This window comes from Chiloscyllium plagiosum, unplaced genomic scaffold, assembly GCF_037043375.1.
Source record: "Chiloscyllium plagiosum isolate Xiang-an unplaced genomic scaffold, Cpla_swu_hap1 HiC_scaffold_31, whole genome shotgun sequence".
NCBI lineage: Eukaryota > Metazoa > Chordata > Chondrichthyes > Orectolobiformes > Hemiscylliidae > Chiloscyllium > Chiloscyllium plagiosum.
The window spans coordinates 13,489,952-13,516,420 of NW_028270169.1; the positions used below are offsets into that span (position 1 = coordinate 13,489,952).

Below are 26,469 nucleotides of genomic sequence, written 5' to 3' on the forward strand. Positions count from 1 at the left end.
CGGGAGAACACAAATGGGACAGACTGGGAGAGAACCTGGAAATGGGACAGACTGGGAGAGAACCTAGAAATGGGACAAACTGGGAGGGAATCTGCTAATGGGACAGACGGGGAGGGAGCCTACAAATGGGACAGACTGGGAGGGAATCTGTAAATGGGACAGACAGGGAGGGAAATTGTGAATGGGACAGACTGAGAGAGAACCTCTAAGTGGGACAGACTGGGAGGGAACCAACAAATGGGATAGACTGGGAGGGAACCTGTTAATGGGACAGACTGGGAGAGAACCGACAAATGGGAGAGACTGGGAGAGAACCTACAAATGGGATACACTGGGAGAGAGCCTACAAATGGGACAGACTGGGAAGGAACCTACAAATGGGACAACTGGGGGAGAACCTACAAATGGGACAGACTGGGAGGGAGCCTACAAATGGGATAGACTGGGAGAGAGCCTACAAATGGGACAGACTGAGAGAGAACCTCTAAGTGGGACAGACTGGGAGGGAACCAACAAATGGGATAGACTGGGAGAGAGCCTACAAATGGGACAGACTGGGAAGGAACCTACAAATGGGATAGACTGGGAGGGAACCTACAAATGGGACAGACTGGGAAGGAACCTACAAATGGGACAGACTGGGAGAGAGCCTACAAATGGGACAGACTGAGAGAGAACCTCTAAGTGGGACAGACTGGGAGGGAACCAACAAATGGGATAGACTGGGAGGGAACCTGTTAATGGGACAGACTGGGAGAGAACCGACAAATGGGAGAGACTGGGAGAGAACCTACAAATGGGATAGACTGGGAGGCTCGGATGCTCCCACTGGTCCTAGACTGGGAGACAATCTATAATTGGGACAGACTGGGAGGGAAACTACAAATGGGACAGACTGGGGGAGAACCTACAAATGGGATAGACTGGGAGGGAACCTACAAATGGGACAGACTGGGAGACAGCCTACAAATGGGACAGACTGGGAGGGAGCCTACAAATGGGACAGACTGGGAAGGAACCTACAAATGGGACAGACTGGGAGAGAGCCTACAAATGGGACAGACTGGGAGGGAGCCTACAAATGGGACAGACTGGGAGAGAGCCTACAAATGGGACAGACTGGGAGGGAGCCTACAAATGGGACAGACTGGGAGGGAGCCTACAAATGGGACAGACTGGGAAGGAACCTACAAATGGGACAGACTGGGAGGGAGCCTACAAATGGGACAGACTGGGAGAGAGCCTACAAATGGGACAGACTGGGAGAGAGCCTACAAATGGGACAGACTGGGAGGGAGCCTACAAATGGGACAGACTGGGAGGGAGCCTACAAATGGGACAGACTGGGAGAGAACCTGTAAATGGGATAGACTGGGAGACAATCTATAATTGGGACAGACTGGGAGGGAAATTACAAATGGGACAGACTGGGAGGGATTCCTGAAGAAGGGCTTATGCCTGAAACGTCGATTCTCCTGTCCCTTGGATGCTGCCTGACCTGTTGCGTTTTTCCAGCAACACATTTTCAGCACAGACTGGTAGGGAACCTACAAATGGGACAGACTGGGAGAGAACCAACAAATGGGACAGACTGGGAGAGAACCTACAAATGGGACAGACTGGGAGAGAACCTACAAATGGGACAGACTGGGAGAGAACCTACAAATGGGACAGACTGGGAGAGAACCAACAAATGGGACAGACTGGGAGAGAACCTGTGAATGGGACAGACTGGGAGAGAACCAACAAATGGGACAGACTGGGAGAGAACCAACAAATGGGACAGACTGGGAGAGAACCTACAAATGGGACAGACTGGGAGAGAACCAACAAATGGGACAGACTGGGAGAGAACCTACAAATGGGACAGTCTGGGAGAGAACCTACAAATGGGACAGACTGGGAGAGAACCAACAAATGGGACAGACTGGGAGAGAACCAACAAATGGGACAGACTGGGAGAGAACCTACAAATGGGACAGACTGGGAGAGAACCTACAAATGGGACAGACTGGTAGGGAACCTACAAATGGGACAGACTGGGAGAGAACCTACAAATGGGACAGACTGGGAGAGAACCAACAAATGGGACAGACTGGGAGAGAACCAACAAATGGGACAGACTGGGAGAGAACCTACAAATGGGACAGACTGGTAGGGAACCTACAAATGGGACAGACTGGGAGAGAACCAACAAATGGGACAGACTGGGAGAGAACCTGTGAATGGGACAGACTGGGAGAGAACCTGTGAATGGGACAGACTGGGAGAGAACCAACAAAAGGGACAGACTGGGAGAGAACCTGTGAATGGGACAGACTGGGAGGGAACCTACAAATGGGACAGACTGGGAGAGAACCAACAAAAGGGACAGACTGGGAGAGAACCTGTGAATGGGACAGACTGGGAGAGAACCAACAAATGGGACAGACTGGGAGAGAACCTACAAATGGGACAGACTGGGAGAGAACCTACAAATGGGACAGACTGGGAGAGAACCTACAAATGGGATAGACTGGGAGAGAGCCTACAAATGGGACAGACTGGGAGAGAACCTACAAATGGGACAGACTGGGAGAGAACCTACAAATGGGACAGACTGGGAGAGAACCTGTGAATGGGACAGTCTGGGAGAGAACCTACAAATGGGACAGACTGGGAGAGAACCTGTGAATGGGACAGACTGGGAGAGAACCTACAAATGGGACAGACTGGGAGAGAACCTGTGAATGGGACAGACTGGGAGAGAACCTACAAATGGGACAGTCTGGGAGAGAACCTACAAATGGGACAGACTGGGAGAGAACCTACAAATGGGACAGACTGGTAGGGAACCTACAAATGGGACAGACTGGGAGAGAACCAACAAATGGGACAGACTGGGAGAGAACCTGTGAATGGGACAGTCTGGGAGAGAACCTACAAATGGGATAGACTGGGAGACAGCCTACAAATGGGACAGACTGGGAGAGAACCTACAAATGGGATAGACTGGGAGAGAACCAACAAATGGGACAGTCTGGGAGAGAACCTACAAATGGGACAGACTGGGAGAGAACCTACAAATGGGACAGACTGGGAGAGAACCAACAAATGGGACAGACTGGGAGAGAACCTACAAATGGGACAGTCTGGGAGAGAACCTACAAATGGGACAGACTGGGAGAGAACCAACAAATGGGACAGACTGGGAGAGAACCAACAAATGGGACAGACTGGGAGAGAACCTACAAATGGGACAGACTGGGAGAGAACCTACAAATGGGACAGACTGGTAGGGAACCTACAAATGGGACAGACTGGGAGAGAACCTACAAATGGGACAGACTGGGAGAGAACCAACAAATGGGACAGACTGGGAGAGAACCAACAAATGGGACAGACTGGGAGAGAACCTACAAATGGGACAGACTGGTAGGGAACCTACAAATGGGACAGACTGGGAGAGAACCAACAAATGGGACAGACTGGGAGAGAACCTGTGAATGGGACAGACTGGGAGAGAACCTGTGAATGGGACAGACTGGGAGAGAACCAACAAAAGGGACAGACTGGGAGAGAACCTGTGAATGGGACAGACTGGGAGGGAACCTACAAATGGGACAGACTGGGAGAGAACCAACAAAAGGGACAGACTGGGAGAGAACCTGTGAATGGGACAGACTGGGAGAGAACCAACAAATGGGACAGACTGGGAGAGAACCTACAAATGGGACAGACTGGGAGAGAACCTACAAATGGGACAGACTGGGAGAGAACCTACAAATGGGATAGACTGGGAGAGAGCCTACAAATGGGACAGACTGGGAGAGAACCTACAAATGGGACAGACTGGGAGAGAACCTACAAATGGGACAGACTGGGAGAGAACCTGTGAATGGGACAGTCTGGGAGAGAACCTACAAATGGGACAGACTGGGAGAGAACCTGTGAATGGGACAGACTGGGAGAGAACCTACAAATGGGACAGACTGGGAGAGAACCTGTGAATGGGACAGACTGGGAGAGAACCTACAAATGGGACAGTCTGGGAGAGAACCTACAAATGGGACAGACTGGGAGAGAACCTACAAATGGGACAGACTGGTAGGGAACCTACAAATGGGACAGACTGGGAGAGAACCAACAAATGGGACAGACTGGGAGAGAACCTGTGAATGGGACAGTCTGGGAGAGAACCTACAAATGGGACAGACTGGTAGGGAACCTACAAATGGGACAGACTGGTAGGGAACCTACAAATGGGACAGACTGGGAGAGAACCAACAAATGGGACAGTCTGGGAGAGAACCTACAAATGGGACAGACTGGGAGAGAACCTACAAATGGGACAGACTGGGAGAGAACCAACAAATGGGACAGACTGGGAGAGAACCAACAAATGGGACAGACTGGGAGAGAACCTGTGAATGGGACAGTCTGGGAGAGAACCTACAAATGGGACAGACTGGGAGAGAACCTACAAATGGGACAGTCTGGGAGAGAACTTAGAAATGGGACAGACTGGGAGAGAATCTACAAATGGGACAGACTGGGAGGGAACCTGTAAATGGGATAGACTGGGAGACAATCTTTAATTGGGACAGACTGGGAGGGAAACTACAAATGGGACAGACTGGGAGGAAACCTACAAATGGGACAGACTGGGAGGGAACCTGCAAATGGGATAGACTGGGAGGGAACCTGCAAATAGGACAGACTGGGAGGGAACCTACAAATGGGACCGACTGGGAGGGAACCAGCAAATGGGACAGACTGGGAGAGAACCTGTTAATGGGACAGACTGGGAGAGAACCTGTTAATGGGACAGACTGGGAGAGAACCCGTTAATGGGACAGACTGGGAGGGAAACTGTAAATGGGACAAACTGGGAGGGAACCTGTAAATGGGAAAGACTGGGAGGGAACTTGTAAATGGGACAGACTGGGAGAGAACTTGCAAATGGTACAGACTGGGAAGGAATGTACAAATGGGACAGACTGGGAGAGAACCTACAAATGGGACAGACTGGGAGAGAACCTACAAATGGGATAGACTGGGAGACAGCCTACAAATGGGACAGACTGGGAGAGAACCTACAAATGGGATAGACTGGGAGACAGCCTACAAATGGGACAGACTGGGAGAGAACCTACAAATGGGACAGACTGGGAGAGAGCCTACAAATGGGACAGACTGGGAGAGAACCTACAAATGGGATAGACTGGGAGAGAACTTAGAAATGGGACAGACTGGGAGAGAACCAACAAATGGGACAGACTGGGAGAGAACCAACAAATGGGACAGACTGGGAGGGAGTCTACAAATGGGACAGACTGGGAGGGAGTCTACAAATGGGACAGACTGGGAGAGAACCTACAAATGGGGCAGACTGAGAGGGAACCTACAAATGGGACAGACTGGGAGAGAGCCTACAAATGGGACAGACTGGGAGGGAACCTACAAATAGGACAGACTGGGAAGGAACCTACAAATGGGACAGACTGGGAGAGAGCCTACAAATGGGACAGACTGGGAGGGAACCTACAAATGGGACAGACTGGGAGAGAACCAACAAATGGGACAGACTGGGAGAGAACCTGTTAATGGGACAGACTGGGAGAGAACCAACAATTGGGACAGACTGGGAGAGAACCTACAAATGGGACAGACTGGGAGGGAACCTACAAATAGGACAGACTGGGAAGGAACCTACAAATGGGACAGACTGGGAGAGAGCCTACAAATGGGACAGACTGGGAGGGAACCTACAAATAGGACAGACTGGGAGGGAGTCTACAAATGGGACAGACTGGGAGGGAACCTACAAATGGGACAGACTGGGAGGGAGTCTACAAATGGGACAGACTGGGAGAGAACCTACAAATGGGGCAGACTGGGAGAGAACCTACAAATGGGGCAGACTGGGAGGGAGCCTACAAATAGGACAGACTGGGAGGGAACCTACAAATAGGACAGACTGGGAAGGAACCTACAAATGGGACAGACTGGGAGAGAACCTACAAATGGGGCAGACTGGGAGGGAACCTACAAATGGGACAGACTGGGAGAGAGCCTACAAATGGGACAGACTGGGAGGGAACCTACAAATAGGACAGACTGGGAAGGAACCTACAAATGGGACAGACTGGGAGAGAGCCTACAAATGGGACAGACTGGGAGGGAACCTACAAATAGGACAGACTGGGAGGGAGTCTACAAATGGGACAGACTGGGAGGGAACCTACAAATGGGACAGACTGGGAGGGAGTCTACAAATGGGACAGACTGGGAGAGAACCTACAAATGGGGCAGACTGGGAGGGAGCCTACAAATAGGACAGACTGGGAAGGAACCTACAAATGGGACAGACTGGGAGAGAGCCTACAAATAGGACAGACTGGGAAGGAACCTACAAATGGGACAGACTGGGAGAGAGCCTACAAATGGGACAGACTGGGAGGGAACCTACAAATGGGACAGACTGGGAGAGAGCCTACAAATGGGACAGACTGGGAGAGAGCCTACAAATAGGACAGACTGGGAGGGAGCCTACAAATAGGACAGACTGGGAAGGAACCTACAAATGGGACAGACTGGGAGAGAGCCTACAAATGGGACAGACTGGGAGGGAACCTACAAATGGGACAGACTGGGAGAGAGCCTACAAATGGGACAGACTGGGAGGGAGTCTACAAATGGGACAGACTGGGAGAGAACCTACAAATGGGGCAGACTGGGAGGGAGCCTACAAATAGGACAGACTGGGAAGGAACCTACAAATGGGACAGACTGGGAGAGAGCCTACAAATGGGACAGACTGGGAAGGAACCTACAAATGGGACAGACTGGGAGAGAGCCTACAAATGGGACAGACTGGGAGGGAGTCTACAAATGGGACAGACTGGGAGAGAACCTACAAATGGGGCAGACTGGGAGGGAGCCTACAAATGGGACAGACTGGGAGAGAACCTGTAAATGGGATAGACTGGGAGACAATCTATAATTGGGACAGACTGGGAGGGAAATTACAAATGGGACAGACTGGGAGGGATTCCTGAAGAAGGGCTTATGCCTGAAACGTCGATTCTCCTGTCCCTTGGATGCTGCCTGACCTGTTGCGTTTTTCCAGCAACACATTTTCAGCACAGACTGGTAGGGAACCTACAAATGGGACAGACTGGGAGAGAACCAACAAATGGGACAGACTGGGAGAGAACCTGTGAATGGGACAGACTGGAAGAGAACCTACAAATGGGACAGACTGGGAGAGAGCCTACAAATGGGACAGACTGGGAGAGAACCTACAAATGGGACAGACTGGGAGGGAACCTGTAAATGGGATAGACTGGGAGACAATCTTTAATTGGGACAGACTGGGAGGGAGCCTACAAATGGGACAGACTGGGAGGGAACGTACAAATGGAGCAGACTGGGAGAGAACATACAAATGGGACAGACTGGGAGGGAACCTACAAATGGGACAGTCTGGGAGGAAACCTACAAATGGGACAGACTGGGAGGGAACCTGCAAATGGGACAGACTGGGAAGGAACCTGCAAATGGGACAGACTGGGAGGGAACCTACAAATGGGACCGACTGGGAGGGAACCAGCAAATGGGACAGACTGGGAGGGAACCTGCAAATGGGACAGACTGGGAGGGAACCTGCAAATGGGACAGACTGGGAAGGAACCTGCAAATGGGACAGACTGGGAGGGAACCTACAAATGGGACCGACTGGGAGGGAACCAGCAAATGGGACAGACTGGGAGAGAACCTGTTAATGGGACAGACTGGGAGAGAACCCGTTAATGGGACAGACTGGGAGGGAAACTGTAAATGGGACAAACTGGGAGGGAACCTGTAAATGGGAAAGACTGGGAGGGAACTTGCAAATGGTACAGACTGGGAAGGAACGTACAAATGGGACAGACTGGGAGAGAACCTACAAATGGGATAGACTGGGAGACAGCCTACAAATGGGACAGACTGGGAGAGAACCTACAAATGGGATAGACTGGGAGACAGACTACAAATGGGACAGACTGGGAGAGAACCTACAAATGGGACAGACTGGGAGAGAGCCTACAAATGGGACAGACTGGGAGAGAACCTACAAATGGGATAGACTGGGAGACAGCCAACAAATGGGACAGACTGGGAGAGAACTTAGAAATGGGACAGACTGGGAGAGAACCTACAAATGGGACAGTCTGGGAGAGAACCTGTGAATGGGACAGACTGGGAGAGAACCTGTGAATGGGACAGACTGGGAGAGAACCTACAAATGGGACAGACTGGGAGAGAACCTACAAATGGGACAGACTGGGAGAGAACCAACAATTGGGATAGACTGGGAGACAGCCAACAAATGGGACAGACTGGGAGAGAACCTACAAATGGGACAGACTGGGAGAGAGCCTACAAATGGGACAGACTGGGAGAGAACCTACAAATGGGACAGACTGGGAGACAGCCAACAAATGGGACAGACTGGGAGAGAACGTAGAAATGGGACAGACTGGGAGAGAACTTACAAATGGGACAGACTGGGAGACAGCCAACAAATGGGACAGACTGGGAGAGAACGTAGAAATGGGACAGACTGGGAGAGAACCTACAAATGGGACAGTCTGGGAGAGAACCTGTGAATGGGACAGACTGGGAGAGAACCTGTGAATGGGACAGACTGGGAGAGAACTTACAAATGGGACAGACTGGGAGAGAGCCTACAAATGGGACAGTCTGGGAGAGAACCTACAAATGGGACAGACTGGAAGAGAACCTACAAATGGGACAGACTGGGAGGGAACCTGTAAATGGGATAGACTGGGAGACAATCTATAATTGGGACAGACTGGGAGGGAGCCTACAAATGGGACAGACTGGGAGAGAACGTACAAATGGGACAGACTGGGAGGGAACCTACAAATGGGGCAGACTGGGAGGGAACCTATAAATGGGACAGACTGGGAGAGAGCTTACAAATGGGACAGACTGGGAGAGAACCTACAAATGGGATAGACTGGGAGACAGCCTACAAATGGGACAGACTGGGAGAGAACCTAGAAATGGGACAGACTGGGAGAGAACTTACAAATGGGACAGACTGGGAGAGAGCTTACAAATGGGACAGACTGGGAGAGAACCTAGAAATGGGACAGACTGGGAGAGAACTTACAAATGGGACAGACTGGGAGAGAACTTACAAATGGGACAGACTGGGAGAGAGCTTACAAATGGGACAGACTGGGAGAGAACCTACAAATGGGATAGACTGGGAGACAGCCTACAAATGGGACAGACTGGGAGAGAACCTAGAAATGGGACAGACTGGGAGAGAACTTACAAATGGGACAGACTGGGAGAGAAACTACAAATGGGACAGTCTGGGAGAGAACCTACAAATGGGACAGACTGGGAGAGAACCTGTGAATGGGACAGACTGGGAGAGAACTTACAAATGGGATAGACTGGGAGAGAGCCTACAAATGGGACAGTCTGGGAGAGAACCTATAAATGGGACAGACTGGAAGAGAACCTACAAATGGGACAGACTGGGAGAGAGCCTACAAAGGGGACAGACTGGGAGAGAACTTAGAAATGGGACAGACTGGGAGGGAACCTGTAAATGGGATAGACTGGGAGACAATCTATAATTGGGACAGACTGGGAGGGAGCCTACAAATGGGACAGACTGGGAGGGAACGTACAAATGGAGCAGACTGGGAGAGAACCTACAAATGGGGCAGACTGGGAGGGAACCTACAAATGGTACAGACTGGGAGGGAACCTACAAATGGGGCAGACTGGGAGGGAACCTACATATGGGATAGACTTGGAGACAATCCACAATTGGGACAGACTGGGAGGGAACCTACAAATGGGACAGACTGGGAGGGAACCTGCAAATGGGACAGACTGGGAAGCAACCTGCAAATGGGACAGACTGGGAGGGAACCTACATATGGGATAGACTTGGAGACAATCCACAATTGGGACAGACTGGGAGGGAACCTACAAATGGGGCAGACTGGGAGGGAACCTACATATGGGATAGACTTGGAGACAATCCACAATTGGGACAGACTGGGAGGGAACCTACAAATGGTACAGACTGGGAGGGAACCTACAAATGGGGCAGACTGGGAGGGAACCTACATATGGGATAGACTTGGAGACAATCCACAATTGGGACAGACTGGGAGGGAACCTACAAATGGGACAGACTGGGAGGGAACCTGCAAATGGGACAGACTGGGAAGGAACCTGCAAATGGGACAGACTGGGAAGGAACCTGCAAATGGGACAGACTGGGAAGCAACCTGCAAATGGGACAGACTGGGAGGGAACCTACAAATGGGACAGACTGGGAGGGAACCTGCAAATGGGACAGACTGGGAAGCAACCTGCAAATGGGACAGACTGGGAAGCAACCTGCAAATGGGACAGACTGGGAGGGAACCTACAAATGGGACAGACTGGGAGGGAACCTGCAAATGGGACAGACTGGGAAGCAACCTGCAAATGGGACAGACTGGGAGGGAACCTGCAAATGGGACAGACTGGGAAGGAACCTGCAAATGGGACAGACTGGGAAGGAACCTGCAAATGGGACAGACTGGGAGGGAACCTGCAAATGGGACAGATTGGGAGAGAACCTACAAATGGGACAGACTGGGAGAGAGCCTACAAATGGGACAGACTGGGAGAGAACCTACAAATGGGACAGACTGGGAGGGAACCTGTAAATGGGATAGACTGGGAGACAATCTTTAATTGGGACAGACTGGGAGGGAGCCTACAAATGGGACAGACTGGGAGGGAACGTACAAATGGAGCAGACTGGGAGAGAACATACAAATGGGACAGACTGGGAGGGAACCTACAAATGGGACAGTCTGGGAGGAAACCTACAAATGGGACAGACTGGGAGGGAACCTGCAAATGGGACAGACTGGGAAGGAACCTGCAAATGGGACAGACTGGGAGGGAACCTACAAATGGGACCGACTGGGAGGGAACCAGCAAATGGGACAGACTGGGAGGGAACCTGCAAATGGGACAGACTAGGAGGGAACCTGCAAATGGGACAGACTGGGAAGGAACCTGCAAATGGGACAGACTGGGAGGGAACCTACAAATGGGACCGACTGGGAGGGAACCAGCAAATGGGACAGACTGGGAGAGAACCTGTTAATGGGACAGACTGGGAGAGAACCCGTTAATGGGACAGACTGGGAGGGAAACTGTAAATGGGACAAACTGGGAGGGAACCTGTAAATGGGAAAGACTGGGAGGGAACTTGCAAATGGTACAGACTGGGAAGGAACGTACAAATGGGACAGACTGGGAGAGAACCTACAAATGGGATAGACTGGGAGACAGCCTACAAATGGGACAGACTGGGAGAGAACCTACAAATGGGATAGACTGGGAGACAGACTACAAATGGGACAGACTGGGAGAGAACCTACAAATGGGACAGACTGGGAGAGAGCCTACAAATGGGACAGACTGGGAGAGAACCTACAAATGGGATAGACTGGGAGACAGCCAACAAATGGGACAGACTGGGAGAGAACTTAGAAATGGGACAGACTGGGAGAGAACCTACAAATGGGACAGTCTGGGAGAGAACCTGTGAATGGGACAGACTGGGAGAGAACCTGTGAATGGGACAGACTGGGAGAGAACCTACAAATGGGACAGACTGGGAGAGAACCTACAAATGGGACAGACTGGGAGAGAACCAACAATTGGGATAGACTGGGAGACAGCCAACAAATGGGACAGACTGGGAGAGAACCTACAAATGGGACAGACTGGGAGAGAGCCTACAAATGGGACAGACTGGGAGAGAACCTACAAATGGGACAGACTGGGAGACAGCCAACAAATGGGACAGACTGGGAGAGAACGTAGAAATGGGACAGACTGGGAGAGAACTTACAAATGGGACAGACTGGGAGACAGCCAACAAATGGGACAGACTGGGAGAGAACGTAGAAATGGGACAGACTGGGAGAGAACTTACAAATGGGACAGACTGGGAGAGAACCTACAAATGGGACAGTCTGGGAGAGAACCTGTGAATGGGACAGACTGGGAGAGAACCTGTGAATGGGACAGACTGGGAGAGAACTTACAAATGGGACAGACTGGGAGAGAGCCTACAAATGGGACAGTCTGGGAGAGAACCTACAAATGGGACAGACTGGAAGAGAACCTACAAATGGGACAGACTGGGAGGGAACCTGTAAATGGGATAGACTGGGAGACAATCTATAATTGGGACAGACTGGGAGGGAGCCTACAAATGGGACAGACTGGGAGAGAACGTACAAATGGGACAGACTGGGAGGGAACCTACAAATGGGGCAGACTGGGAGGGAACCTATAAATGGGACAGACTGGGAGAGAGCTTACAAATGGGACAGACTGGGAGAGAACCTACAAATGGGATAGACTGGGAGACAGCCTACAAATGGGACAGACTGGGAGAGAACCTAGAAATGGGACAGACTGGGAGAGAACTTACAAATGGGACAGACTGGGAGAGAGCTTACAAATGGGACAGACTGGGAGAGAACCTAGAAATGGGACAGACTGGGAGAGAACTTACAAATGGGACAGACTGGGAGAGAACTTACAAATGGGACAGACTGGGAGAGAGCTTACAAATGGGACAGACTGGGAGAGAACCTACAAATGGGATAGACTGGGAGACAGCCTACAAATGGGACAGACTGGGAGAGAACCTAGAAATGGGACAGACTGGGAGAGAACTTACAAATGGGACAGACTGGGAGAGAAACTACAAATGGGACAGTCTGGGAGAGAACCTACAAATGGGACAGACTGGGAGAGAACCTGTGAATGGGACAGACTGGGAGAGAACTTACAAATGGGATAGACTGGGAGAGAGCCTACAAATGGGACAGTCTGGGAGAGAACCTACAAATGGGACAGACTGGAAGAGAACCTACAAATGGGACAGACTGGGAGAGAGCCTACAAAGGGGACAGACTGGGAGAGAACTTAGAAATGGGACAGACTGGGAGGGAACCTGTAAATGGGATAGACTGGGAGACAATCTATAATTGGGACAGACTGGGAGGGAGCCTACAAATGGGACAGACTGGGAGGGAACGTACAAATGGAGCAGACTGGGAGAGAACCTACAAATGGGGCAGACTGGGAGGGAACCTACAAATGGTACAGACTGGGAGGGAACCTACAAATGGGGCAGACTGGGAGGGAACCTACATATGGGATAGACTTGGAGACAATCCACAATTGGGACAGACTGGGAGGGAACCTACAAATGGGACAGACTGGGAGGGAACCTGCAAATGGGACAGACTGGGAAGCAACCTGCAAATGGGACAGACTGGGAGGGAACCTGCAAATGGGACAGACTGGGAGGGAACCTGCAAATGGGACAGACTGGGAAGGAACCTGCAAATGGGACAGACTGGGAGGGAACCTACAAATGGGAAAGACTGGGAGGGAACCTGCAAATGGGACAGACTGGGAAGCAATCTGCAAATGGGACAGACTGGGAAGCAACCTGCAAATGGGACAGACTGGGAGGGAACCTACAAATGGGACAGACTGGGAGGGAACCTGCAAATGGGACAGACTGGGAAGCAACCTGCAAATGGGACAGACTGGGAGGGAACCTGCAAATGGGACAGACTGGGAAGGAACCTGCAAATGGGACAGACTGGGAAGGAACCTGCAAATGGGACAGACTGGGAGGGAACCTGCAAATGGGACAGATTGGGAGAGAACCTACAAATGGGACAGACTGGGAGAGAGCCTGTTAATGGGACAGACTCGGAGAGAACCTGTTAATGGGACAGACTGGGAGAGAACCCGTTAATGGGACAGACTGGGAGGGAAACTGTAAATGGGACAAACTGGGAGGGAACCTGTAAATGGGAAAGACTGGGAGGGAACCTGTAAATGGCAAGACTGGGAGAGAACCTGTGAATGGGACAGACTGGGAGAGAACCAACAAATGGGACAGACTGGGAGAGAACCTGTGAATGGGACAGACTGGAAGAGACCCTACAAATGGGACAGACTGGGAGGGAACCTGCAAATGGTACAGACTGGGAGAGAACCTACAAATGGGACAGACTGGGAGAGAACTTGCAAATGGGACAGACTGGGAGAGAACCTACAAATGGGACAGACTGGGAGAGAACTTGCAAATGGTACAGACTGGGAGAGAACCTGCAAATGGGACAGACTGGGAGAGAACCTACAAATGGGACAGACTGGGAGGGAACCTGCAAATGGGACAGACTGGGAGAGAACCCGTTAATGGGACAGACTGGGAGGGAAACTGTAAATGGGACAAACTGGGAGGGAACCTGTAAATGGGAAAGACTGGGAGGGAACCTGTAAATGGCAAGACTGGGAGAGAACCTGTGAATGGGACAGACTGGGAGAGAACCAACAAATGGGACAGACTGGGAGAGAACCTGTGAATGGGACAGACTGGAAGAGACCCTACAAATGGGACAGACTGGGAGGGAACCTGCAAATGGTACAGACTGGGAGAGAACCTACAAATGGGACAGACTGGGAGAGAACTTGCAAATGGGACAGACTGGGAGAGAACCTACAAATGGGACAGACTGGGAGAGAACTTGCAAATGGTACAGACTGGGAGAGAACCTGCAAATGGGACAGACTGGGAGAGAACCTACAAATGGGACAGACTGGGAGGGAACCTGCAAATGGGACAGACTGGGAGAGAACCTACAAATGGTACAGACTGGGAGAGAACCTGCAAATGGGACAGACTGGGAGAGAACCTACAAATGGGACAGACTGGGAGAGAACTTGCAAATGGTACAGACTGGGAGAGAACCTGCAAATGGGACAGACTGGGAGAGAACCTACAAATGGGACAGACTGGGAGAGAACCTGCAAATGGGACAGACTGGGAGAGAACCTACAAATGGTACAGACTGGGAGAGAACCTGCAAATGGGACAGACTGGGAGAGAACCTGCAAATGGGACAGACTGGGAGAGAATCTACAAACGGGACAGACTGGGAGAGAACCTGTTAATGGGACAGACTGGTAAGGAGAAAGTGAGGACTGCAGATGCTAGAGATCAAAGCTGAAAATGTGTTGCTGAAAAAGCGCAGCAGGTCAGGCAGCATCCAGGGGACAGGAGAATCGATGTTTCAGGATTCCTGAAGAAGGGCTTATGCCTGAAACGTCGATTCTCCTGTTCCTTGGATGCTGCCTGACCTGTTGCGTTTTTCCAGCAACACATTTTCAGCACAGACTGGTAGGGAACCTACAAATGGGACAGACTGGGAGAGAACCAACAAAAGGGACAGACTAGGAGAGAACCTGTGAATGGGACAGACTGGGAGAGAACCAACAAAAGGGACAGACTGGGAGAGAACCTGTTAATGGGACAGACTGGTAAGGAGAAAGTGAGGACTGCAGATGCTAGAGATCAAAGCTGAAAATGTGTTGCTGAAAAAGCGCAGCAGGTCAGGCAGCATCCAGGGAACAGGAGAATCGATGTTTCAGGATTCCTGAAGAAGGGCTTATGCCTGAAACGTCGATTCTCCTGTTCCTTGGATGCTGCCTGACCTGTTGCGTTTTTCCAGCAACACATTTTCAGCACAGACTGGTAGGGAACCAGCAAATGGTACAGACTGGGAGAGAACCAACAAAAGGGACAGACTGGGAGAGAACCTGTTAATGGGACAGACTCGGAGAGAACCTGTTAATGGGACAGACTGGGAGAGAACCCGTTAATGGGACAGACTGGGAGAGAACTTACAAATGGGACAGACTGGGAGAGAACCAACAAAAGGGACAGACTGGGAGAGAACCTGTGAATGGGACAGACTGGGAGAGAACTTACAAATGGGACAGACTGGGAGAGAACTTACAAATGGGACAGACTGGGAGGGAGCCTACAAATGGGACAGTCTGGGAGAGAACCTACAAATGGGACAGACTGGGAGACAGCCAACAAATGGGACAGACTGGGAGAGAGCCTACAAATGGGACAGACTGGGAGAGAGCCTACAAATGGGACAGACTGGGAGAGAACCTACAAATGGGACAGACTGGGAGAGAGCCTACAAATGGGACAGACTGGGAGAGAACTTAGAAATGGGACAGACTGGAAGAGAACCTACAAATGGGACAGACTGGGAGGGAGCCTACAAATGGGACAGTCTGGGAGAGAACCTACAAATGGGACAGACTGGGAGACAGCCAACAAATGGGACAGACTGGGAGAGAGCCTACAAATGGGACAGACTGGGAGAGAGCCTACAAATGGGACAGACTGGGAGGGAGCCTACAAATGGGACAGTCTGGGAGAGAACCTACAAATGGGACAGACTGGGAGGGAGCCTACAAATGGGACAGTCTGGGAGAGAACCTACAAATGGGAAGACTGGGAGAGAACCTGTGAATGGGACAGACTGGGAGACAGCCAACAAATGGGACAGACTGGGAGAGAGCCTACAAATGGGACAGACTGGGAGAGAGCCTACAAATGGGACAGACTGGGAGAGAGCCTACAAATGGGACAGTCTGGGAGAGAACCTACAAATGGGACAGACTGGGAGAGAGCCTACAAATGGGACAGACTGGGAGAGAGCCTACAAATGGGAAGACTGGGAGAGAACCTGTGAATGGGACAGACTGGGAGAGAACCAACAAATGGGACAGACTGGGAGAGAACCTGTGAATGGGACAGACTGGAAGAGACCCTACAAATGGGACAGACTGGGAGAGAACCTACAAATGGGATAGACTGGGAGAGAGCCTACAAATGGCACAGTCTGGGAGAGAACCTACAAATGGGACAGACTGGGAGAGAGCCTACAAATGGGACAGACTGGGAGAGAACTTAGAAATGGGACAGACTGGGAGAGAATCTACAAATGGGATAGACTGGGAGGGAACCTGTAAATGGGACAGACTGGGAGAGAACCTACAAATGGGACAGACTGGGAGAGAACCTGTGAATGGGACAGACTGGGAGAGAACCAACAAATGGGACAGACTGGGAGAGAACCTGTGAATGGGACAGACTGGAAGAGACCCTACAAATGGGACAGACTGGGAGAGAACCTACAAATGGGATAGACTGGGAGAGAGCCTACAAATGGCACAGTCTGGGAGAGAACCTACAAATGGGACAGACTGGGAGAGAGCCTACAAATGGGACAGACTGGGAGAGAACTTAGAAATGGGACAGACTGGGAGAGAATCTACAAATGGGATAGACTGGGAGGGAACCTGTGAATGGGACAGACTGGAAGAGACCCTACAAATGGGACAGACTGGGAGAGAACCTAAAAATGGGATAGACTGGGAGAGAGCCTACAAATGGCACAGTCTGGGAGAGAACCTACAAATGGGACAGTCTGGGAGAGAGCCTACAAATGGGACAGACTGGGAGAGAACTTAGAAATGGGACAGACTGGGAGAGAATCTACAAATGGGACAGACTGGGAGGGAACCTGTAAATGGGACAGACTGGGAGAGAGCCTACAAATGGGACAGACTGGGAGAGAGCCTACAAATGGGACAGACTGGGAGAGAACTTAGAAATGGGACAGACTGGGAGAGAATCTACAAATGGGACAGACTGGGAGGGAACCTGTAAATGGGACAGACTGGGAGAGAGCCTACAAATGGGACAGACTGGGAGAGAGCCTACAAATGGGACAGACTGGGAGAGAACTTAGAAATGGGACAGACTGGGAGAGAATCTACAAATGGGACAGACTGGGAGGGAACCTGTAAATGGGACAGACTGGGAGAGAGCCTACAAATGGGACAGACTGGGAGAGAGCCTACAAATGGGACAGACTGGGAGAGAACTTAGAAATGGGACAGACTGGGAGAGAATCTACAAATGGGACAGACTGGGAGGGAACCTGTAAATGGGATAGACTGGGAGACAATCTATAATTGGGACAGATTGGGAGGGAGCCTACAAATGGGACAGACTGGGTGGGAACGTACAAATGGAGCAGACTGGGAGAGAACCTACAAATGGGGCAGACTGAGAGGGAACCTACAAATGGGACAGACTGTGAGGGAACTTACAAATGGGGCAGACTGGGAGGGAACCTACAAATGGGGCAGACTGGGAGGGAACCTACAAATGGGGCAGACTGGGAGGGAACCTACAAATGGGGCAGACTGGGAGGGAACCTACAAATGGGACAGACTGGGAGAGAAACTACAAATGGGACAGACTGGTAGGGAACCTACAAATGGGACAGACTGGGAGGGAACCTGCAAATGGGACAGACTGGGAAGGAACCTGCAAATGGGACAGACTGGGAGGGAACCTGCAAATGGGACAGATTGGGAGAGAACCTACAAATGGGACAGACTGGGAGGGAACCAGCAAATGGTACAGACTGGGAGAGAACCTGTTAATGGGACAGACTGGGAGGGAAACTGTAAATGGGACAAACTGGGAGGGAACCTGTAAATGGGAAAGACTGGGAGGGAACCTGTAAATGCCAAGACTGGGAGAGAACCTGTTAATTGGAAAGACTGGGAGGGAATCTGCAAATGGGACAGACTGGGAGAGAATTTGCAAATGGTACAGACTGGGAGAGAACCTACAAATGGGACAGACTGAGAGGGAACCTACAAATGGGACAGACTGTGAGGGAACTTACAAATGGGACAGACTGGGAGGGAAACTACAAATGGGACAGACTGGGAGGGAACCTGCAAATGGGGCAGACTGGGAGGGAACCTACAAATGGGGCAGATTGGGAGGGAACCTACAAATGGGGCAGACTGGGAGGGAACCTACAAATGGGACAGACTGGGAGGGAAACTACAAATGGGGCAGACTGGGAGGGAACCTACAAATGGGGCAGACTGGGAGGGAACCTACAAATGGGACAGACTGGGAGGGAAACTACAAATGGGACAGACTGGGAGGGAACCTACAAATGGGACAGACTGGGAGGGAAACTACAAATGGGACAGACTGGGAGGGAACCTGCAAATGGGACAGACTGGGAGGGAAACTACAAATGGGACAGACTGGGAGGGAACCTGCAAATGGGACAGACTGGGAAGGAACCTGCAAATGGGACAGACTGGGAGGGAACCTGCAAATGGGACAGACTGGGAGAGAACCTGTTAATGGGACAGACTGGGAGAGAACCTGTTAATGGGACAGACTGGGAGAGAACAAGTTAATGGGACAGACTGGGAGGGAAACTGTAAATGGGACAAACTGGGAGGGAACCTGTAAATGGGAAAGACTGGGAGGGAACCTGTAAATGCCAAGACTGGGAGAGAACCTGTTAATTGGAAAGACTGGGAGGGAATCTGCAAATGGGACAGACTGGGAGAGAACTTGCAAATGGTACAGACTGGGAGGGAACCTACAAATGGGACAGACTGGGAGAGAACCTACAAATGGGACAGACTGGGAGAGAACCTACAAATGGGACAGACTGGGAGAGAACCTACAAATGGGATAGACTGGGAGACAGCCTACAAATGGGACAGACAGGGAGAGAACCTACAAATGGGACAGACTGGGAGAGAGCCTACAAATGGGACAGACTGGGAGAGAACCTACAAATGGGACAGACTGGGAGAGAACCTACAAATGGGATAGACTGGGAGACAGCCTACAAATGGGACAGACAGGGAGAGAACCTACAAATGGGATAGACTGGGAGACAGCCTACAAATGGGACAGACTGGGAGAGAACTTAGAAATGGGACAGACTGGGAGAGAACCAACAAATGGAACTGACTGGGAGAGAACCTGTGAATGGGACAGACTGGCAGAGAACTTACAAATGGGACAGACTGGGAGAGAACCTACAAATGGGACAGTCTGGGAGAGAACCTACAAATGGGACAGACTGGGAGAGAACCTACAAATGGGACAGTCTGGGAGAGAACCTACAAATGGGACAGACTGGGAGAGAACCAACAAATGGGACAGACTGGGAAGGAACCTGTAAATGGGACAGACTGGGAGAGAACCAACAAATGGGACAGACTGGAAGAGAACCTACAAATGGGACAGACTGGGAGAGAACCAACAAATGGGACAGACTGGAAGAGAACCTACAAATGGGACAGACTGGGAGAGAACTTAGAAATGGGACAGACTGGGAGAGAATCTACAAATGGGACAGACTGGGAGAGAATCTACAAATGGGACAGACTGTGAAGGAACCTGTAAATGGGATAGACTGGGAGACAATCTATAATTGGGACAGACTGGGAGGGAGCCTACAAATGGGACAGACTGAGAGGGAACCTACAAATGGGATAGACTTGGAGACAATCTATAATTGGGACAGACTGGGAGGGAAATAACAATTGGGACAGACTGGGAGGGAACCTACAAATGGGACAGACTGGGAGGGAACCTACAAATGGGACAGACTGGGAAGGAACCTGCAAATGGGACAGACTGGGAGGGAACCTGCAAATGGGACAGATTGGGAGAGAACCTACAAATGGGACAGACTGGGAGGGAACCAGCAAATGGTACAGACTGGGAGAGAACCTGTTAATGGGACAGACTGGGAGGGAAACTGTAAATGGGACAAACTGGGAGGGAACCTGTAAATGGGAAAGACTGGGAGGGAACCTGTAAATGCCAAGACTGGGAGAGAACCTGTTAATTGGAAAGACTGGGAGGGAATCTGCAAATGGGACAGACTGGGAGAGAATTTGCAAATGGTACAGACTGGGAGAGAACCTACAAATGGGACAGACTGAGAGGGAACCTACAAATGGGACAGACTGTGAGGGAACTTACAAATGGGACAGACTGGGAGGGAAACTACAAATGGGACAGACTGGGAGGGAACCTGCAAATGGGGCAGACTGGGAGGGAACCTACAAATGGGGCAGATTGGGAGGGAACCTACAAATGGGGCAGACTGGGAGGGAACCTACAAATGGGACAGACTGGGAGGGAAACTACAAATGGGGCAGACTGGGAGGGAACCTACAAATGGGGCAGACTGGGAGGGAACCTACAAATGGGACAGACTGGGAGGGAAACTACAAATGGGACAGACTGGGAGGGAACCTACAAATGGGACAGACTGGGAGGGAAACTACAAATGGGACAGACTGGGAGGGAACCTGCAAATGGGACAGACTGGGAGGGAAACTACAAATGGGACAGACTGGGAGGGAACCTGCAAATGGGACAGACTGGGAAGGAACCTGCAAATGGGACAGACTGGGAGGGAACCTGCAAATGGGACAGACTGGGAGAGAACCTGTTAATGGGACAGACTGGGAGAGAACCTGTTAATGGGACAGACTGGGAGAGAACAAGTTAATGGGACAGACTGGGAGGGAAACTGTAAATGGGACAAACTGGGAGGGAACCTGTAAATGGGAAAGACTGGGAGGGAACCTGTAAATGCCAAGACTGGGAGAGAACCTGTTAATTGGAAAGACTGGGAGGGAATCTGCAAATGGGACAGACTGGGAGAGAACTTGCAAATGGTACAGACTGGGAGGGAACCTACAAATGGGACAGACAGGGAGAGAACCTACAAATGGGACAGACTGGGAGAGAGCCTACAAATGGGACAGACTGGGAGAGAACCTACAAATGGGACAGACTGGGAGAGAACCTACAAATGGGATAGACTGGGAGACAGCCTACAAATGGGACAGACAGGGAGAGAACCTACAAATGGGATAGACTGGGAGACAGCCTACAAATGGGACAGACTGGGAGAGAACTTAGAAATGGGACAGACTGGGAGAGAACCAACAAATGGAACTGACTGGGAGAGAACCTGTGAATGGGACAGACTGGCAGAGAACTTACAAATGGGACAGACTGGGAGAGAACCTACAAATGGGACAGACTGGGAGAGAACCTACAAATGGGACAGTCTGGGAGAGAACCTACAAATGGGACAGACTGGGAGAGAACCAACAAATGGGACAGACTGGGAGAGAACTTAGAAATGGGACAGACTGGGAGAGAATCTACAAATGGGACAGACTGGGAAGGAACCTGTAAATGGGATAGACTGGGAGACAATCTATAATTGGGACAGACTGGGAGGGAGCCTACAAATGGGACAGACTGGGAGGGAACCTGCAAATGGGACAGACTGGGAGGGAACCTACAAATGGGACAGACTGGAAGAGAACCTACAAATGGGACAGACTGGGAGGGAACCTACAAATGGGACAGACTGGGAGAGAACCTACAAATGGGACAGACTGGGAGAGAACCTACAAATGGGATAGACTGGGAGAGAACCTACAAATGGGATAGACTGGGAGACAGCCTACAAATGGGACAGACTGGGCGAGAACGTAGAAATGGGACAGACTGGGAGAGAATCTAAAAATGGGATATACTGGGAGGGAACCTGTAAATGTGACAGATTCGGAGAGAACCTACAAATGGGACAGACTGGGAGAGAATCTACAAATGGGACAGACTGGGAAGGAACCTGCAAATGGGACAGACTGGGAAGGAACCTACAAATGGGACAGACTGGGAGAGAGCCTACAAATGGGACAGACCTGGAAGGAACCTATTCATGGGACAGACTGGGGGAGAACCTGTTTATGGGACAGACTGGGAGAGAATCTACAAATGGGACAGACTGGGAGGGAACCTGTTAATGGGACAGACTGGGAGGGAGCCTGTTAATGGGACAGACTGGGAGGGAGCCTGTTAATGGGACAGACTGGGAGAGAATCTACAAATGGGACAGTCTGGGAGGGAGCCTGTTAATGGGACAGACTGGGAGAGAGCCTGTTAATGGGACAGACTGGGAGAGAGCCTGTTAATGGGACAGACTGGGAGAGAGCCTGTTAATGGGACAGACTGGGAGAGAATCTACAAATGGGACAGTCTGGGAGGGAGCCTACAAATGGGACAGACTGGGAAGGAACGTACCAATGGGGCAGACTGGGAGGGAACCTGCAAATGGGACAGACTGGGAGGGAACCTGTGAATGGGACAGACTGGGAGGGAACCTGTGAATGGGACAGACTGGGAGGGAACCTGTGAATGGGACAGACTGGGAGGGAACCTGTGAATGGGACAGACTGGGAGGGAACCTGTGAATGGGACAGACTGGGAGAGAACTTACAAATGGGACAGACTGGAAGAGAACCTACAAATGGGACAGACTGGGAGAGAACCTACAAATGGGACAGACTGGGAGGGAGCCTACAAATGGGACAGACTGGGAAGGAACGTACCAATGGGGCAGACTGGGAGGGATCCTGCAAATGGGACAGACTGGGAGGGAACCTGTGAATGGGACAGACTGGGAGGGAACCTGTGAATGGGACAGACTGGGAGGGAACCTGTGAATGGGACAGACTGGGAGAGAACTTACAAATGGGACAGACTGGAAGAGAACCTACAAATGGGACAGACTGGGAGGGAGCCTACAAATGGGATAGACTGGGAGGGAGCCTACAAATGGGACAGACTGGGAGGGAGCCTACAAATGGGACAGACTGGGAGGGAGCCTACAAATGGGACAGACTGGGAGGGAGCCTACAAATGGGATAGACTGGGAGAGAGCCTACAAATGGGACAGACTGGGAAGGAACCTACAAATTGGACAGACTGGGAGAGAGCCTACAAATGGGACAGACTGGGAGGGAGCCTACAAATGGGACAGACTGGGAGGGAACCTACAAATGGGACAGACTGGGAGGGAACTTGAAATTGGGACAGACTGGGAGAGAACCTGTTAATGGGACAGACTGGTAGGGAGAAAGTGAGGACTGCAGATGCTGGAGATCAGAGCTGAAAATGTGTTGCTGGAAAAGCGCAGCAGGTCAGGCAGCATCTAAGGAACAGGAGAATCGATGTTTCAGAATTCCTGAAGAAGGGCTTATGCCTGAAACGTCGATTCTCTTCTTCCTTGGATGCTGCCTGACCTGCTGCGCTTTTCCAGCAACACATTTTCAGCACAGACTGGTCGGGAACCTACAAATGGGACAGACTGGGAGAGAACCTGAAATTGGGACAGACTGGAAGGGAACCTACAAATGGGACAGACTGGGAGAGAGCCTGAAATTGGGACAGACTGGGAGAGAAACTACAAATGGGACAGACTGGGAGAGAGCCTGAAATTGGGACAGACTGGGAGAGAGCCTGAAATTGGGACAGACTGGGAGGGAACCTGAAATTGGGACAGACTGGGAGGGAACCTGTTAATTGGAATCTTTGTCAAAACATCCTCTATCCCCGTTTTAACCCGAGTGAAAAACGGAACAGTTACATTTCTTCAAAATAATTGTCGGTACTCTTCTTGACCTTGGTGCACGCTACGCATTTTATTCCCTCCTGCTTTGCCCACACCCCCTCCCCTCTTTGTTCCATCCTAATTGTACCCTGCCTTAGCAATAAAGTCAACCAGCACCGTGAGAGTTAACATTTCCTTTCTCAAACAACGATAATGTGACCCTCGGGCAGTTATTGTTCCAGGTGACTCTGAACATCATGCACCAGTTTTTAACCCCCCTACCACTCCAAATATCACACAGAATTCAATGTGTCCACAGCAATATCACTCACTCAACAAGACTTTCAACATTTGTTAACTCTTTTAAAATCTCCTTTTTGTGGTCATTGTCCTAACATTGTACAAAGCTGGTAATTAGAGGTTACTTACTGCGCAGTCCTGCGATGCTCCTGTCTTTTCAGGGTTGAGAGCTATTCACTGCGCAACTGTGCAGAGTTCCCCGGGTAGTCGGGCAAGGAAACACTGTCGTTCATTCAGCAGGGTAAGGGTCACTCACTGTGTTTGTGTGTTGAGGTCCCTATGGTCCAGCAGGGTAAAGGAGCAGGGTAAAGGAGCAGTTTTGTGGGGTTTTCTGTCTAACCAGCCCAATTGCTGCGAATCACAGAAAGAGGCAGCACAGGAGGAGGCCATTTAAAAAAGCAGCAGCCCAATTGGCCCCTTTCCCTACAACCCTGAAACATTTATGTTCAAACCTTCTGAAACGGAATCATTTCCATTTCAGGCAAGACTTCCCAGATCTCCACAATGTGCTGCGGAAAGGTACTCCCTCTGATTCTTGTAAATCTGGTCCCTCCAGGGGTGTGTGTGTGTGTGGTGGTGTGTGTGTGTGTATTTATGTATGTATGTATGTATGTAACTGGCCTAGCAACCACAATAGGAAGAAGGGCTTATGCCCGAAACGTCAATTCTCCTGTTCCTTGGATGCTGCCTGACCTGCTGCGCTTTTCCAGCAACACATTTTCAGCTAGCAATCCCAATAGCCCAGGTGAATGCTCTGTTACTAGCCTGCCCGCTGTTTGCTCCTGTGTAAATGTGTGAAGTCTCCACTTTACTCAGCGGGTCAAGGGTGAGAGAGTTGACAGTTGTTGATACTATGAGGCTTGAGCAAACACTTTGAGCCGTGGTATTTTATTTATCTGCATATGCTAGGGGTGCAATTAAAGTAGAATTTTGAACTGCTGGGATGCAAATAGAGAAACTGTCTTTTTGGTGCAAACCAGTAAATCCTGTAACTCAATGAAGTGCTGGTAAAGGTTGAACCAGCAGGGCCCTATGCTCCTGCACGGGGAGAACACAGCGGCCTGTAGGTGTCTACACTGTGTGACTATTGTATGGAAATCAGAAGGCAGGAGAGTCAGCAGAAACAGGAAGAACACAAAAAGACACACCAACACAAATATGTAAACAGACACCGGGGTAGTACTCTTACCAAACAAAGCAATTGTCATTTCATGCAAGAAAAATTCATGCAAGATTTGATGAGGGTGTTTGTTTAGTGATTAAATAAACTATGAAATTTCAACTTCAAATGAAGCTTAAATTCAGCATGAATTTGGTCAAATTTAGCGTGAAAAATGATGCATATTGGTAATTTGCTCAAATTTAACCATTTAACAGCCATATCACTCCCCCACACAAGAGAAGCAATTCAGTGACAGTGTGGGATACCTGCCGCTCTGAATCAGAGTGTGTGACAGCGCCAAATTGATGTCCGCACAACGACAAAATCAGTGGCTCGCCAAAACAAAACACCATCATCTTTAAAGTACTGACTATTAACGTGCTGGGCTCCTTGCTTGGTGCCCCATTTTCAATTCTGCAATCTTGGGCAGGGGTTGACGTGGAAGGGAAAACCTCTCTGACTCTCTGGCCCACACCTCTGTTTCGGTTGCATCACTGGAAAGGACAGCTCAGAGCGAGCGCAGCCTTAAACTACACACACACGCCCACCCTGCTGGTGTGCCGTAAGACCATTTAATGACCACACAGTCTTGGTGCGAAGACCCATCTCTATGGCTCTCACAGTCCTGAGATGATGATAGAAAATACTTTTGCACGAGAGTGTGTCTGCTTGTGACCCTGGCTTTCCCCGACGGTGTGTACTCATGTTGGGATGTCATTTTGCGGCCATCAGATGGTACACTGGTATTTTGCCCCGACT

General features: G+C 50.6%; 1 protein-coding gene across 18 annotated transcripts in view; it reads right to left on the reverse strand.

The window, feature by feature from the left end:
• msi2b (musashi RNA-binding protein 2b) overlaps window positions 1–26,469 on the reverse strand; it is a 591,732-nt gene that overhangs the window by 140,818 nt on the left and 424,445 nt on the right. The window lies entirely within an intron of this gene.